Below are 15,281 nucleotides of genomic sequence, written 5' to 3' on the forward strand. Positions count from 1 at the left end.
CTACAGCTTGTATTGGATAAGTCCAATGCTGAGGAGAACAAAGACAGACTCCCCCACTGGTTGATGACTCAGGCCTGATTACATTGCAGTCCAGGGACTCAGGTCGGGGCAGGGACACGCTGTTACATACACATCTTTTTCAAATGGAGATATAAATAAATATGTTGTAGTGGGAAATAATAGCTTTGCCAGTCTTTCTGAGATTCATTTAAGCCCCCGTCACACATAACGATGTCCCAGCGATCCCACCAACGATCCGACATGGATGGGATCGCTGGGACATCGTTCGGCTGATCGCTGGTGAGCTGTCACATAGACAGCCCCAGCGATCAGGACCAGCAAAGCTGGACGCTGGTTTCCAAGGTAAAGATCGGGTATCTAGGAGCCGCGCGACTCCTGGATACCCGCTGTTTACCTTGGAAACCAGCGGGTATCCAGGAGCAGCAGCTCCTGGATACCCGACGTTTACATTAGAAACCAGCATCGCTGATCGCTGGTCTCACTGCCACACGCAGCGATGCGCGCTGGGCAGCGGGAGACCAGCGATCGAAAAACGGCCCAGGCCGCTCGAGCACGATCAGCGATAACTGGCAGGGGGGCCGGTCGCTTATCCCCGTCACACACAGCGATCTCGCTGGCGAGATCGCTGTGGCGTCACAATATGTGTGTGTTACGGGACCTTTAGGCAATCGTGGTCGGCCTGTATAAAGAGGCTATTAAATAATCACCGCTGGCTATCTTTTAAGAGGTTGTCCACTACTTTTTACATTGATGACCTATCCTTAGGATAGATTATCAATGTCTGATCGGCTGCTACCCCCATCGATCAGCTGTTTTCAGTGTCTGCCAGCCGGGAGTACTCACGGAGCTGGCTGTCTCCTGATAGTGGCTGCCACAGGGTATTACAAATTTGCCTTCTATTGATTTGAATAGGAGGCAGATGCGCAGTACCAAGCCCTGAATACTACCAAAAGATGGAGCAGCTCAGAAAGTGAATACTTGCGGCCACATCCGGCACCGATAACAGCTGATCAGCGGTGGGGTCAGGTGTAGGACCCCGGCCAATCAGACATGGATGACCTATGCTAAGGATAAGTATCAATGTAAAAGTAGTGGACAACCTCTTTAAAAGATAGAAATTGTGTTATGTACCTAATGCTCAGGTCCTACACTAGAAATAGCAATCTTTCTGATAATCATGTAAAATTATTTGAAGTTAGCAGATTGCAGCAGCTTTACTAAATACACCAGAATTCTGGCTGAATTTCTGCCATTAAACTAGCATACATCTTCTGTGCCAGATATATAATACACTCATGGCTGAAAGTGGGTACCCTATTTGTCCCGAATGTATGTCTTATGATTGGTTCCGAACATATTCAGTAATTTCTACTCCAATTGACTCTAATGACGTTCGGCTGTGTTCGACAAATATTGCAAAACCAATATTTGCTGCCGATCGTATTCAGAGCCGAATTCGAACAAATTTGCTAAATTCTAAACATAATCAATAAGTTTACAACCCATGGCACCGTAGCTAATCTCACTGGGCAGCAGAGAAAAATTGATGAAAGGTTGCAAAGCAGGAGAGTCCGGCTGGTGGATATGCAGCCCCAATCCAGTTTCAAAGAAATTCAAGCTGTCATGCAGGCTCAAGGTACATCAGTGTCAGGGCGAACTATCCATCGACTCCATCGACATTTGAATGACATGAAACCCTATGGCAGGAGACCCAGGAGGACCGCACTGCTGACACAGACAAAAAAGCTAGGCTAAGTTTTTAGGGAAGCATCTTGTGGACTGATGAGACCAAGTGTGAGACACTGACAGGTATTATATGTGAGGGTCACTATGTGTCTCCCATTATGCGCATAGAAGAGTATTAAACACGCTGGAGTGCATTGCAGTCACAGGCGTAGCTGTGGCTGCAGTGCAAAAGAAAAGTAAGTGTGGTCCTGGCCAAGTTATTTGACCAAGGCAATGTTTAGGAAAACCTGTTAAGGGCTTTTATTTTTCGAGCTAACTACAGGATGGTAGTGGGGCATTACGCTCTCTCCATGCCAGATTTTAAAAGTGGCTCATGGCCATAGATTCCATTTAAAAACCCTGTAGCAAACTGTTGGGTGTGTCAATTTTTTTTGCAAGCTGCAGAGCAGATGGCTCTTCTACAGCCGGCTTGTGTGTGTAACACAGAGCTAAGAGCAGCCAACACCTGGCATGCCGCAGCATGATATGGTGGTGTAGTCGCCCTCGGCAACCGGTCTCGGATACGGACTGTTTTGACGCCCTGGCTGTGATCAGGATTATACCATGTGCTGTTCATGTTGTGAGTTGTTTGAACATTAAATGCGTTTGCTGTGAACTTTCCTGTGTCACTGCCTCATTACTGCAATGTGTGAACACCACGGCACTACACAAGATAGAATTTTTTTGTAACGCACATCATTTTACTGTTTACTGAAAATGGAATGAGGCCTACAAAGAAAAGAACAACACCTACAGTCAAATATGGTGGAGGTTCAAAGATGTCTTGGGGTTGTTATGCTGCCTCTGGCCCTGGGTGCCTTGACTGTGTGCAAGGCATCATGAAATTTCAAGATTATCAAATGATTTGGGTGGCAATGTAGTGCCCAGTGTCATAAAGCTGAATTGGCTTCGTAGGTCATGGGTCTTCCAGCAAGAAAATAACCCCAAACATACTTTAAAAAGCACCCAGAAATGGATGGAAATAAATCGCTGGAGAGTTCTGAAGTCTAGAAGCAATCCGGATCTAAATTTCATTGAACACCCGTGGAGAGATACAGTGCCTTGCGAAAGTATTCTGCCCCCTGGAACTTTTCAACCTTTTCCCACATATCATGCTTCAAACATAAAGCTACCAAATGTAAATTTTAGGTGAAGAATCAACAAGTGGGACACAATTGTGCAGTTGAACGAAATGTATTGGTTATTTTAAATTTTTGTGGAAAGTCAAAAACTGAAAAGTGGGGCGTGCAATATTATTCGGCCCTTTTACTTTCAGTGCAGCACTTACTCCAGAAGTTCATTGTGAATCTCTGAATGCTGTTTTTTGTTTTTTTTTTTTTAAATCAAATACTTTTTATTCAAGAAAGCATACAGGATAGTATTACATACATAAGTATACAGTCATATGTTAAAGTTTGGGCACCCCTATTAATGTTAACCTTTTTACTTTATAACAATTTTGTTTTTTGCAACAGCTATTTCAGTTTCATATATCTAATAACTGATGGATTCAGTTATATTTTTGGATTCAAATGAGGTTTATTGTACTAACAGAAAATGTGCAATCTGCATTTAAACAAAATTTGACCGGTGCAAAAGTATGGGCACCCTTATCATTTTCTTGATTTGAACACTCCTAACTACTTTTTACTGACTTCCTGAAGCACTAAATTGGTTTTGTAACCTCATTGAGCTTTGAACTTCATAGCCAGGTGTATCAAATCATGAGAAAAGGTATTTAAGGTGGCCACATGCAAGTAGTTCTCCTATTTGATTCTCCTATGAAGAGTGGCATCATGGGCTCCTCAAAACAACTCTCAAATGATCTGAAAACAAAGATTATTCAACATAGCTTTTCAGGGGAAGGATACAAAAAGTTGTCTCAGAGATTTAACCTGTCAGTTTTTCCACTGTGAGGAACATAGTAAGGAAATGGAAGAACACAGGTACAGTTCTTGTTAAGCCCAGAAGTGGCAGGCCAAGAAAAATATCAGAAAGGCAGAGAAGAAGAATGGTGAGAGCAGTCAAGGACAATCCACAGACCACCTCCAAAGACCTGTAGCATCATCTTGCTGCAGATGGTGTCACTGTGCATCGGTCAACAATACAGCGCACTTTGCACAAGGAGAAGCTGTATGGGAGAGTGATGCTAAAGAAGCCGTTTCTGCAAGCACGCCACAAAGAGTCGCCTGAGGTATGCAAAAGCACATTTGGACAAGCCAGTTACATTTTGGAAGAAGGTCCTGTGGACTGATGAAACAAAGATTGAGTTGTTTGGTCATACAAAAAGGCGTTATGCATGGAGGCTAAAAAACACAGCATTCCAAGAAAAACACTTGCTACCCACAGTAAAATTTGGTGGAGGTTCCATCATGCTTTGGGGCTGTGTGGCCAATGCCGGCACCGGGAATCTTGTTAAAGTTGAGGGACGCATGGATTCAACTCAGTATTAGCAGATTCTTGACAATAATGTGCAAGAATCAGTGACGAAGTTGAAGTTACGCAGGGGATGGATATTTCAGCAAGACAATGATCCAAAACACCGCTCCAAATCTCATGCAGAGGAACAATTACAATGTTCTGGAATGGCCATCCCAGTCCCCAGACCTGAATATCATTGAACATCTGTGGGATGATTTGAAGCGGGCTGTCCATGCTCGGCGACCATCAAACTTAACTGAACTGGAATTGTTTTGTAAACAGGAATGGTCACAAATACCTTCATCCATGATCCAGGAACTCATTAATAGCTACAGGAAGCGACTAGAGGCTGTTATTTTTGCAAAAGGAGGATCTACGAAATATTAACGTCACTTTTATGTTGAGGTGCCCATACTTTTGCACTGGTCAAATTTTGTTTAAATGCAGATTGCACATTTTCTGTTAGTACAATTAACATTAATAGGGGTGCCCAAACTTTAACATATGACTGTACATTAGAGTACAAATTATAGTACTTTTACCATTTTTTAATAAATGCACATACACCAAACACATCCCTCCCCCTTCCCATAACAAGAACACCTCCACACCCCCCCCCCGTCACGCATCTACAATCCTTATCCATGCATTACAATGCTGTACACTTTTTTATAACCCTAATAACTTATTTTTGACGAGTTCAGCAGAAGCCAATACGGGAAAGTCCAACCAGCCCCCCCAGATATTCTGGTAGTGGTTCATCTTGTCTCTTTTCATGTATACGCTTCGCTCCATAAGGATTCCAAAATGAACTCTATTTACAAATTCCTTCCTAGTAGGAGGGTTTTCATCTATCCAGTGCAATGTGATAGTCTTCCTTACAACATAAAGCAATCTGGCTATTGTTAGCCTACCCCATTCATCCGACGCCACCTCCTCTACATGTCCTAAAATACACGTCAATGGATCTCGAGTAATATTTGCTTCCGTCACTCTTTCCACCAAATCCAGGACCCCAATCCAAAATGCCTGTAATCTTGGAAAAGACCATGGCATATGAAGAATATCAGCTTCATCCATCGTACATCTCGGACACCCTGAGTCTGCCCTTAGTCCAGCCTTTTTCATCCACACAGGTGTCCTGTATACCCTATGTAGAGTGTATAACTGAGATGCCCTCCCAGATTCACTTATTGATATTCTAGGGACATATTGTAAAACCGACTCCCACTGCTCATCCGATATGTCTCCCAAATCCCTTGTCCATTTGGATCTAGCCATTAATGGGTGTCTATCCAAAAACGTACCCAGCAATCCCCTGTGAATTATCGATATAAGACCCCTAGTACCCCTCTGGGGGCCAAGAATATTCAACATACTGTCACTCTGTATCACTATCGGTGACTTTCTCTGCTGTCTAGAGAATGAGTGTCGCAGCTGCAGATACTGTTAAAACATGGTATACTCCAAAGGGAACTCTTCCCTAAGTGTTTCACCATCTAGCAACTGCGACACATACCATATACCTATTTTTCTCCACTGTCCAAAATTCCGTAGACTTAGCAGTTCAGTCAGCCAGGGGTCAAACCAAATGGCTGTGTATCTCGTGTATTCCCCTATACCCCTCCATAGCTTTATTTTTTTCCACAGTTTTTCATGCAACGCCAAAGGTGGGAACATTTAGGATTCAGACGAAATTTACCCGCCGCCAGCAGCGGGCCCCTACCTACCACATGAGAATTAACCTTCCCCACTGACCTTATAAGATCATGATCCCCCCCATCCTATCAAATGCTGGCATTGGGACCCAATATAATACAGCCATGGGTTGGGAACCGCCAAACCTCCATCATCTTTTGGACGCTGCAACAGTTCCAACTTAATACGAGCTCGACCTCCTTTCCATATCAAATCACGGAAAATGGCTTTAATTTTATCAAATCTATTTTGAGGCAGCCAAACCGGTGCATTGTGTAGCACATACAAAAGCTGAGGCATAAGTATCATCTTTATTAAGTTAGCACGCCCAGCCATTGTTAGATTTAATTTGCTCCATGTCGTAATTTTCTGTTTAAATTTACCTAGCAGCGGGTTCAAATTAAGTCTTTCATAATCTTCAATATTATTTGACACCCTAATGCCCAAGTACGTGAGGTCTGTAACCACTTGAACCGGAGTTGGCTGATCTCCTACAAGAGTCCCACCACCCAGCGGCAACAAAACGGACTTATCCCAATTAATGCAGATCCCAGATATACCGGCATATTCGTCTAGAACCCTCATCACCCTCCCCAAGGAACCTTCCGCATCTCCCAAAAATAGCAACATGTCGTCATCATAGAGTGCCACTTTTTCCTCATGTATCCCATATTTAAATCCTACAATATTTAGGTCCCTTCTAATCACCGCTGCCAGTGGCTCTATTGCTATAGCAAGCAATAAAGGGGATAAAGGGCATCCCTGTCATGTGCCTCTAAACAAGGAAAGCCCCTCAGACATTTGCCCATTGGCCCTAGGAGCAGTATATAGCAACTGAACCCATTTGACAAACACTTCCCCAAAGCCCATGTGCTGCAACGTAGCCCACAAGTATTTCCATTCCATGCTATCGAATGCTTTGGCCGCGTCCAACGACAAGATCGTTCTATGCCGGTCACTATCCGCCTTCACTTGCATATTAATGAAAAGTCTCCTCAAATTCGTCGCTGTGGACTTGTTATTTATGCTGTTCCATTACATACAAAGATAGAAAATAAAAAGGAGGCTTTCATTGGATTAATACCGCTGCCAAAAACCGAGAGAAATAAACTTTTATTAAGAACTTTTCTGTTCGAGCTATGTGTTAATGAGCTGACCCAGCTCCTTCCTCAGGCTCCTACAATACATGGTGTTACTAAGAGGCTGTGAACCAGAAGCCCTGCATTCCCTGTGTGAACACTGCCACATACGGATTATTTTTTCTGCACTGATGTGCCACACGGCCAATCCCTGATTGTAGGCTGGCTGTCTCATTTGGTATTATTGCACCTGTGTAGTTGCCATTTTACTTGGGTCCGCTGCACCCTGTTCTAGTGCAGATGCATTTAGGCCTGTCTGTTTTTTTCCTACAATACAGATAGTGATGGCTGGCTGATATACCTTCCCCGAAGATGTCCGAATTCAGGTTTAGTTAATTAGCATTTAACAATAGAAAAATATTCAGGATTGAGAGTCCTCAGTAGTTGATACCTTTTAATGGCTAACTGAAAAGATGGTAACACATTGCAAGCTTTCGAGACTACTCAGGTCTCTTCATCAGGCTAGGCTAATACAAAATCTGAAGTCACATATTTATGCACAATACAGCCTAGAAAAAATGCAATAGATAAGACAAGTGACGTGAAGCAGAACTATCAATATGGGAGAGGGAGAAACATAAATATAAACATTGGACCAGTTCATAGATAAGGAGTCTGGATGTTTTATGGTCCTCTGATTGGGGTCTAGTTCTGTGTTGCCCTGCAAGGTTTTAAAAGGAAATTCCTTAATTGATGTAAAAAGACATAAATCCATGCGACACATTCATTCCAGCACTGAGAGTGTCAAAGTTCGTCATAAATTTGTACTCCCAAACTCGTCTCTCTCTCTGAGATGTGAAGTTACCTTTCAATACCAGTAATTTCATATCCATGCTGCTGTGATCAGGGATACAGAAATGTTTTGCCACAGGTAGATCCATTCTTTTTTCTCTTATAGTGTGACGATGAGCATTCATCCTTGTTCTAAGCTTTTGCCCTGTCACATTTGATAAAATCCACAATCATAGACACTAACAGGAGACAAGCATCCAACATCAGTGCCCAGGAGAGAAAGGCCATACAGTCTTTAAAAACCAACAAAGAAATCATCATTAAACCTGCTGACAAGGGAGGTGCAATAGTCATGATGAATACATCAGACTACATGAAGGAAGCAAACAGGCAACTTATGGACACATGCTACTATAGAAAATTGGAGTCGGATCCTACACAGGACTATTACAAGGAACTAAACAAGTTGGTTTCTTGTCTGCCTGACCAGTCCATAAGAGCTGGCGATGACCTGATACCAGAGACTCCAAGAATAGGGACATTCTACATGCTTCCCAAAATCCACAAATCTGGAAATCCAGGAAGACCAATTATTTCATGTGTGGGCACCCTCACTGAGCAGGTATCTGGATGGGTAGAGGGTATTCTTAAACCACTGGTGAAGGATACATCCAGCTACATTCAGGACACAACTGACCTATTGAATAAACTAGCAGCAATAGGTCCTCTACCAGAAGGAACCATCCTGGCCACCATGGATGTGGAATCTTTGTACTCTAATATCCCACACCAAGATGGTTTACATGCCTGCAAATTCTTCATGGAAAACACAGGGACTGATGCTGATGCTGTGGTGAAACTTATAAAATTCATCCTCACCCACAATTACTTTGAATTTGACAACAGGATCTATCTACAGGAGACTGGCACAGCTATGGGAAGTAAAATGGCTCCACAGTATGCAAATCTTTTCATGGCCAAGCTTGAAAGCGATTTTTTGTCCTCATGCCCCATCAGGCCCCTGGGCTACTACCGCTTCATTGATGATATTTTAATCATCTGGACGGAGTCTGAGCAACAGCTAAAGACGTTCCACGAACAGTTTAATCAATTTCATCCCACCATCAATTTAACACTCAACTACTCCAGTACCGAGATTAATTTTTTGGACACCATCATTAAGCTAAAAAACAATGAAATAGAGACATCCCTGTATCAGAAGCCAATCGACAGTCCAACATACCTTAAATGGGACAGTTTCCATCCAAAACACATAAAGAACTCTATTATCTATAGCCAAGCCATCAGATACAATCGTATATGTTCCAACCCCATGGATAGAGACAAACACCTTGGTCACCTCAAAAAGACCTTTTTGAATCAGGGTTACCATCCAAGAACAATTGAAAACCAAATTACAAGAGCCACCAGATTGTCAAGGAATCACCTGCTACATTACAAAGCTAAGGAAGAAAATAACCGAGTGCCTCTAGTAGTCACCTACAACCCAAATCTGGAGGTGCTAAGGGGAGCTGCACGGAAATTACAACCTTTACTACAAAAAGATGCCCGATTAAAATCCATTTTTCCAGACCCCCCACTACTGTGTTTTAGGCAGCCCCCAAATTTAAGAAGCATCATTGTCAGAAGCTCCCTGTCCTCTCCAACAGCTGCAGGAACCTTTCCTTGCAACCAGAAAAAGTGTAAAACCTGTCCATTTATAATGACCACGGACAAGATAAAGATCCCCAACTCACATCAGGACTACAAGATCCCAGGTACTTTCACCTGCATTACATCTAATGTGGTGTACTTAATTATTTGTACTAAATGTCCAACTGGGGGTCTGTATGTGGGTGAGACAGGGCAAAAGCTTAGAACAAGGATGAATGCTCATCGTCACACTATAAGAGAAAAAAGAATGGATCTACCTGTGGCAAAACATTTCTGTATCCCTGATCACAGCAGCGTGGATATGAAATTACTGGTATTGAAAGGTAACTTCAATTCTCAGAGAGAGAGACGAGTTTGGGAGTACAAATTTATGACGAACTTTGACACTCTCAGTGCTGGAATGAATGTGTCGCATGGATTTATGTCTTTTTCATCAATTAAGGAATTTCCTTTTAAAACCTTGCGGGGCAACACAGAACTAGACCCCAATCTATAGTCCTCTGGGACCATAAAACATCCAGACTCCTTATCTATGAACTGGTCCAATGTTTATATTTATGTTTCTCCCTCTCCCATATTGATAGTTCTGCTTCACGTCACTTGTCTTATCTATTGCATTTTTTCTAGGCTGTATTGTGCATAAATATGTGACTTCAGATTTTGTATTAGTCTAGCCTAATGAAGAGACCTGAGTAGTCTCGAAAGCTTGCAATGTATTACCATCTTTTCAGTTAGCCATTAAAAGGTATCAACTACTGAGGACTCTCAATCCTGAATATTTTTCTATCCACTGGCTAACACGGTACAAAGATATACATCTTTCCTGCATTTAACAATATGTACTTTCAATCCGGTTTTTTGTTGGTTGTTTTTTGTCTTTTTTTTTTTTTTTCGCATTAACATTTTTCTGCATGGTGACATAACTTTAGCAATGGCCACTTTACAGCCAGGCCTTGCCCATTTTCTCAAGCCATGCCCCCACAAATGTATCCAAAACGCTAACTGTGGAGAATGGCATGGGCAGAACTCTGGATCTGTTGGATTAGTAAATCTGTCCCATTCTGCCTTCGGATGAGGTATGACTACGGAGGACTGGCCTGGTGGCCTTATATCATATAGAAGCTTACAATAACTAATTTAGTTATGCAAAACATGAAGCCTGTAGGACATTTCAGCATGGTAACCACTGATGTAGAATTAGTGTTTAAATAGGTGGTCTTCATGAGAAGACCCTTTCCCATACGGAATAAGAATATCATAGATGGAGGCTCCAGTTCTGGTAGATTGGTAAATGTATAGATTCTTATTATTTTGAAATTTTTGGACACTTTATATAAAACCTTTTTAATAAGCTGCATTGATGTCTTGTGACTTTTATCTTTTCCCAGGCGTGTACGACATAGTGAATAACTTGGGATCTCTGGTGGCGCGGTTCGTCTTCTTACCTATAGAGGAAAGCTTCTATGTTTATTTCTCTAAGGTGTTAGAAAGAGGAAAATGTCAAAAATCAAAGGAAGGTAAGTGAAATTGTTTAAAATAATGCTGAAAGTCGCCTTGTGCTGGTAAAACATCCATTTATCCTCTTATATCATGGCAAAAGGAGGAGATGGCTGCTGCATCTGAAGTATTGGAGTCTCTCCTGAAGCTGCTGACGTTGATTGGTCTGGTTATCATTACCTACGGATATGCCTATTCGCAGCTGGCATTGGATATTTATGGTGGATCCCTGCTTAGTGGTGGCTCTGGTAAGGATGGCAAGTGGTCATGTGTCATAAAACTGTGTGCGATTGAGGGGTTATCCCTTACAAAGTCTATGAGCTTGAGTGATGATTTCTAAGTTATGGCTTGTATAACACTCCAGAGCTGCACTCTAAATATTCTGCGGGTTGTTAATGGAATCCGTGCACATTGTTCTGGACGGAGAAGCTCCTAACCTCTTCATTGTAGCAGTGATGACCGTGTTCGGGTATCTGGATAGGGTTTTCTGTAAGACCAGCCTTCTGAGGAATGCAAATTGTCTGATTTCATCTCTGAAGGAACCAGACTTGTTCTCAAAATTGCCACTGCTAATGTGATCAGAGCTGTACATAAATCTTCTCCAATTGAAAAAAAAAAATAACCTGCACAAATGAAAGCTGATTTTCGATAGGAGGCGGTTGATTGACAGGTCTGGTCTCATACTTCTGCATCGGTGATAATTTTGAGGACCAGGAGGTCATTGAGGCTGCACTCACAAGACGGAGACAAACCTGTACTATATATCAGTAAGTGTCAGAAAAAAATCACTTTTCCAACATGTAACTTTGCACCATGCTTATGTTTTCTTCCCTTATCACAACCAAAGCTGAATTTAAAGTACAGAACTGATCAGAAGATAGTATGACCTTGTGTTCAGTCAGGAGCCGGAGTGTTGGGTCATTACAGCCGATGCCAAGCTACCGGGTCTCATGGGATAAAGATCAACCTCCTTCTGTTTCCACGAGTGACTAGCAAATGTTTGACTGCAGCTTTAGATGTGACTAGAGAAAAATTTAGCATGTAAATGACATGTAATTAAAGTGACACTTAAGGCCCCGTCACACATAGCGACTTACCAGCGATCCCGACAACGATATCAACGTGTCAGGATCGCTGGTAAGTCGCTATGTGATCGCTGGTGAGCTGTCAAACAGACAGCTTCACCAACGATTAGCACAGCGATGCCGCACGCGATGTTCAGCACTGATTCATGTCAAAAATAGAATTAAAATAAAAAATATTGTTGTTCTCACCTTCCGACGTCCCACGCAGCATTTCCGCCTCTCTCCACGCTCCGGTCCCAGTAATCCTTTGCGAGAATTACCGCGATGACGTCCGTTCTCGTGGGATCGCGAAGTCTCGTGGTCATTCTTGCAATGTATTACTGGGACCGAAGCGTGGAGAGAGGCGGGAATGCTGCGCGGGATGCTGGAAGGTGAGAATAACAATATATATATATTTTTTTAAATTATTTTATTGCTGGTCTCCCGCCTGTCACGCAGCGATGCGTGCTGGCCAGCGGGAGATCAGCGACGAAAGAAATGTCTAGAGATTTCCCAGAGCGATCAGCGATACCGGAAGGGGGGCCGGTCGCTGTCACACACAGCGATCTCGCTGGTGAGATCGCTGTTGTGTCACAAAACTTGTGACTCAGCAGCGATCTCGCTAGCGAGATCGCTATGTGTGACGGGGCCTTTTAGATTCCTGTTTTTGTTTCTTTCTTACTGACATCTCCTTTCATGAAGTTGTCCACTACTTTTATATTGATGACCAACTCTTAGGAATGGGCATCAATATCAGATTGTTGGGGGAGGTACACCTGGCACCCCGCCGATCAGCTGGTATCGGTGTCAGTAGCTGGATGTGATGAGTTGTAAAGGGAAGGGCAACACTCCGTCAGCTGTATGGTGTCCATAGCGGGGCACCGCACACCCACCCCTATTTATTCGACTACGGTACAGTTGGTGGAGCTGTGTTGTGCAGCTCCACAACTGATCATATCGGAAATGGCTGATCGGCTGAGGTGCCGGGTGTCACACCCCACCAATCTGATATTGATGACCTGTCCTTAGGATAGGCAATCACTCTAAAAGTCGTGAACAACCCCTCTAAGAAGAAAGAGGTGACATGGAGCAGTCATTGGCTTCTCTCTCTCTTGCAGTTCAGCCATTACACCACTTTTCTGCTTTCTTTGTGGTCACTTTGATTTTTCGAGTCTCCAGTAGGAATAATGATCACAAGTTGAATGTAGATGAATTCTATGAATATACAAATACCTCTAGATCTGTGTATTCCAGGTCCTGTGCTCCTGCGCTTCTACTGTCTCTACGTGCTCTTGCTGGCTGTCAATGGCGTAACCGAGTGTTTTACCTTTGCTTCCATGAGTAAAGAGGAGGTGGACAGGTGAGTGTCCGTAGATGTCTGTACACATGGCACGGTTATTGTAAGGGTATGTGATCACAACTTGTATGGTCTGCTGCATATTACTGTGGCAGCACGGTGAGACTTTACACAATCACATGCACACACTATGGAGAGAATATGTGATGTTAATTGACCAACGCTGCCAATTTCACTATTGCCATGCAAAGCGCCAATTGTGGGAAAATCTGAAAATTTCTGCATCAAGATCTAATTTTTGCAGTGGATTTCCGTTGAGGAAACTACACAGTGGACGTGTCCTATTCGCACATAGCCTAATTTGAGATTCTGGCCGACTGGTCTTTAGGAAGTCACACTAATAATAAGAAATAAATAAAAAAGGGGGACCACCACAGTTTGCCTTGCGCGCTGGGTTATGCACGCCATTCTTTCTGTCTTTTTTGTGATTGATCTAGGTTGTTGTGCACACACAGCAGCCCTGCCCTGCCCCAGGCTCTATTTGATCTTTGCACCTGTATCTGGGCCTGTTTCACCCTTCATCTGTCATTGCTGGTTTGGCAGTGCGGAGGTTAGACCTGATATGTCAATGTCCGGACCTGGTCAGCCTTTATCTGCGCTTGCCCTTTCTGGCGTCATTGGAGCGATTCTGAGACTCTTCAGGTACATCTTGCATTTTATGCAGTCTTGCTTTTAATTTATTTAGGAGGCCGTAATGGCACAGTGAATATTAACAACGTAGAGTAGGACTGCCCCATATGAGAATGCCTTGACGTGGCGTGGTGGCTCAAAAAATTGATCAATTATTTGCTAAATGTCTCATTTTAAAGTACAGTTAGAAATTAATATGTATATATGCACTTTATGTATTGTGTTCTAATCTTAGGCAGCGCTGGTTTCTCTCTTTTTTTATTTAATAAGAAATGGTACATGTGATGGGGCTTTATCACAATCTCCATTCTATCTCTTCCCAAAGGTGTTGGTTGGGGTTGAGGTCTTGTTCTTTCAAATCAAAGTCACCCAACCGTGTTTTCTTAGACCTTGCTTTATGCACTGGTAAAAGTCACGGGCCACAGAAAAGGGCCTTCCCCAGACTGTTTCCACAACGTTGAAAGTTGCAATTGTCATAAATGTCTTATATGTTGAAGCATTAAGATTTCCCTTCAATGGAGCGAAGAGGCGGAGGCCGACCTATGAAAAATAACCTCTTGGCATTGTCCCCTCTTCCAAACTTTACAGCTGGCACAATGTAGGTGGGTAGCGTTCCCCTGGCGTTCTCCAAACTGCTACTCAGCCATCCGTCAGATACCAGCTAGAGAAGCAGATTCATCATTCCACAAGTTCCCACTGCTCCAACGACCACATACATTACACGGCTCCATCAGAAGATTCATTGGTGATGCAGCTCTTTGGCCATGGAAACACCATACTTGTGCTTGACCTTAGGCGGAGGTTTGCAGCTCTGCAGTTACGGAGTCAGCAAAATGTTGGGAAATGTATGCACTCAATGACCCCGCTCTGTAACTTTACGTGGTTGACCGTTTCACAGCTGAGTACCTGTGTTCCCGAAGTATTTCCACTTTTCTAGAACACCGCTCACAGGTAATTCTGGAGCATTTAGGAGGGAAGAAATATCACAAACTTGTTGAAATGGTTAGTTGTGACTCCACAGAATTCATTTCCAGTTCACCACCTGACAGCACCATGGAGGACGACCTTCTTATCCTCCTTGGGACAGGAAACAACGAGAGGTTAAAAGGACCCTGCCCTTACCACCCTTTAGTGTTTTTTCCTGTCCCACGGAGGATAGGAACAACGAGAGAGCTAATATCCCTGACCAGATCGGGCAGAACAGCTATGATCGGGGGGCCCAGCCTTTACCTTCCTGCCACCAAGGGGGCCCTCAGCTTACCCCAGTGTAACGCTGCTCCTGGGGTTCGAGCCGCTTCCCCCTACCTGGGGGCTCCCGGCTTA

General features: G+C 43.3%; 1 protein-coding gene across 3 annotated transcripts in view; it reads left to right on the plus strand.

The window, feature by feature from the left end:
* LOC141088284 (man(5)GlcNAc(2)-PP-dolichol translocation protein RFT1-like) overlaps window positions 1-15,281 on the plus strand; it is a 59,393-nt gene that overhangs the window by 14,558 nt on the left and 29,554 nt on the right. For 2 of the 3 annotated variants that reach the window (XM_073574298.1, XM_073574299.1), the window contains exons 8-10: window positions 10,799-10,927; window positions 11,011-11,155; window positions 13,226-13,331. The gene's annotated coding sequence lies outside the window, so the exon portion shown is untranslated. The remainder of the gene's footprint in view (window positions 1-10,798; window positions 10,928-11,010; window positions 11,156-13,225; window positions 13,332-15,281) is intronic. The other variant, XM_073574300.1, reaches the window with a different exon arrangement.

The sequence above is a fragment of the Dendrobates tinctorius genome, unplaced genomic scaffold (assembly GCF_039654945.1).
Source record: "Dendrobates tinctorius isolate UK_male_01 unplaced genomic scaffold, ASM3965494v1 ptg000038l, whole genome shotgun sequence".
Taxonomy (NCBI): Eukaryota; Metazoa; Chordata; class Amphibia; order Anura; family Dendrobatidae; genus Dendrobates; species Dendrobates tinctorius.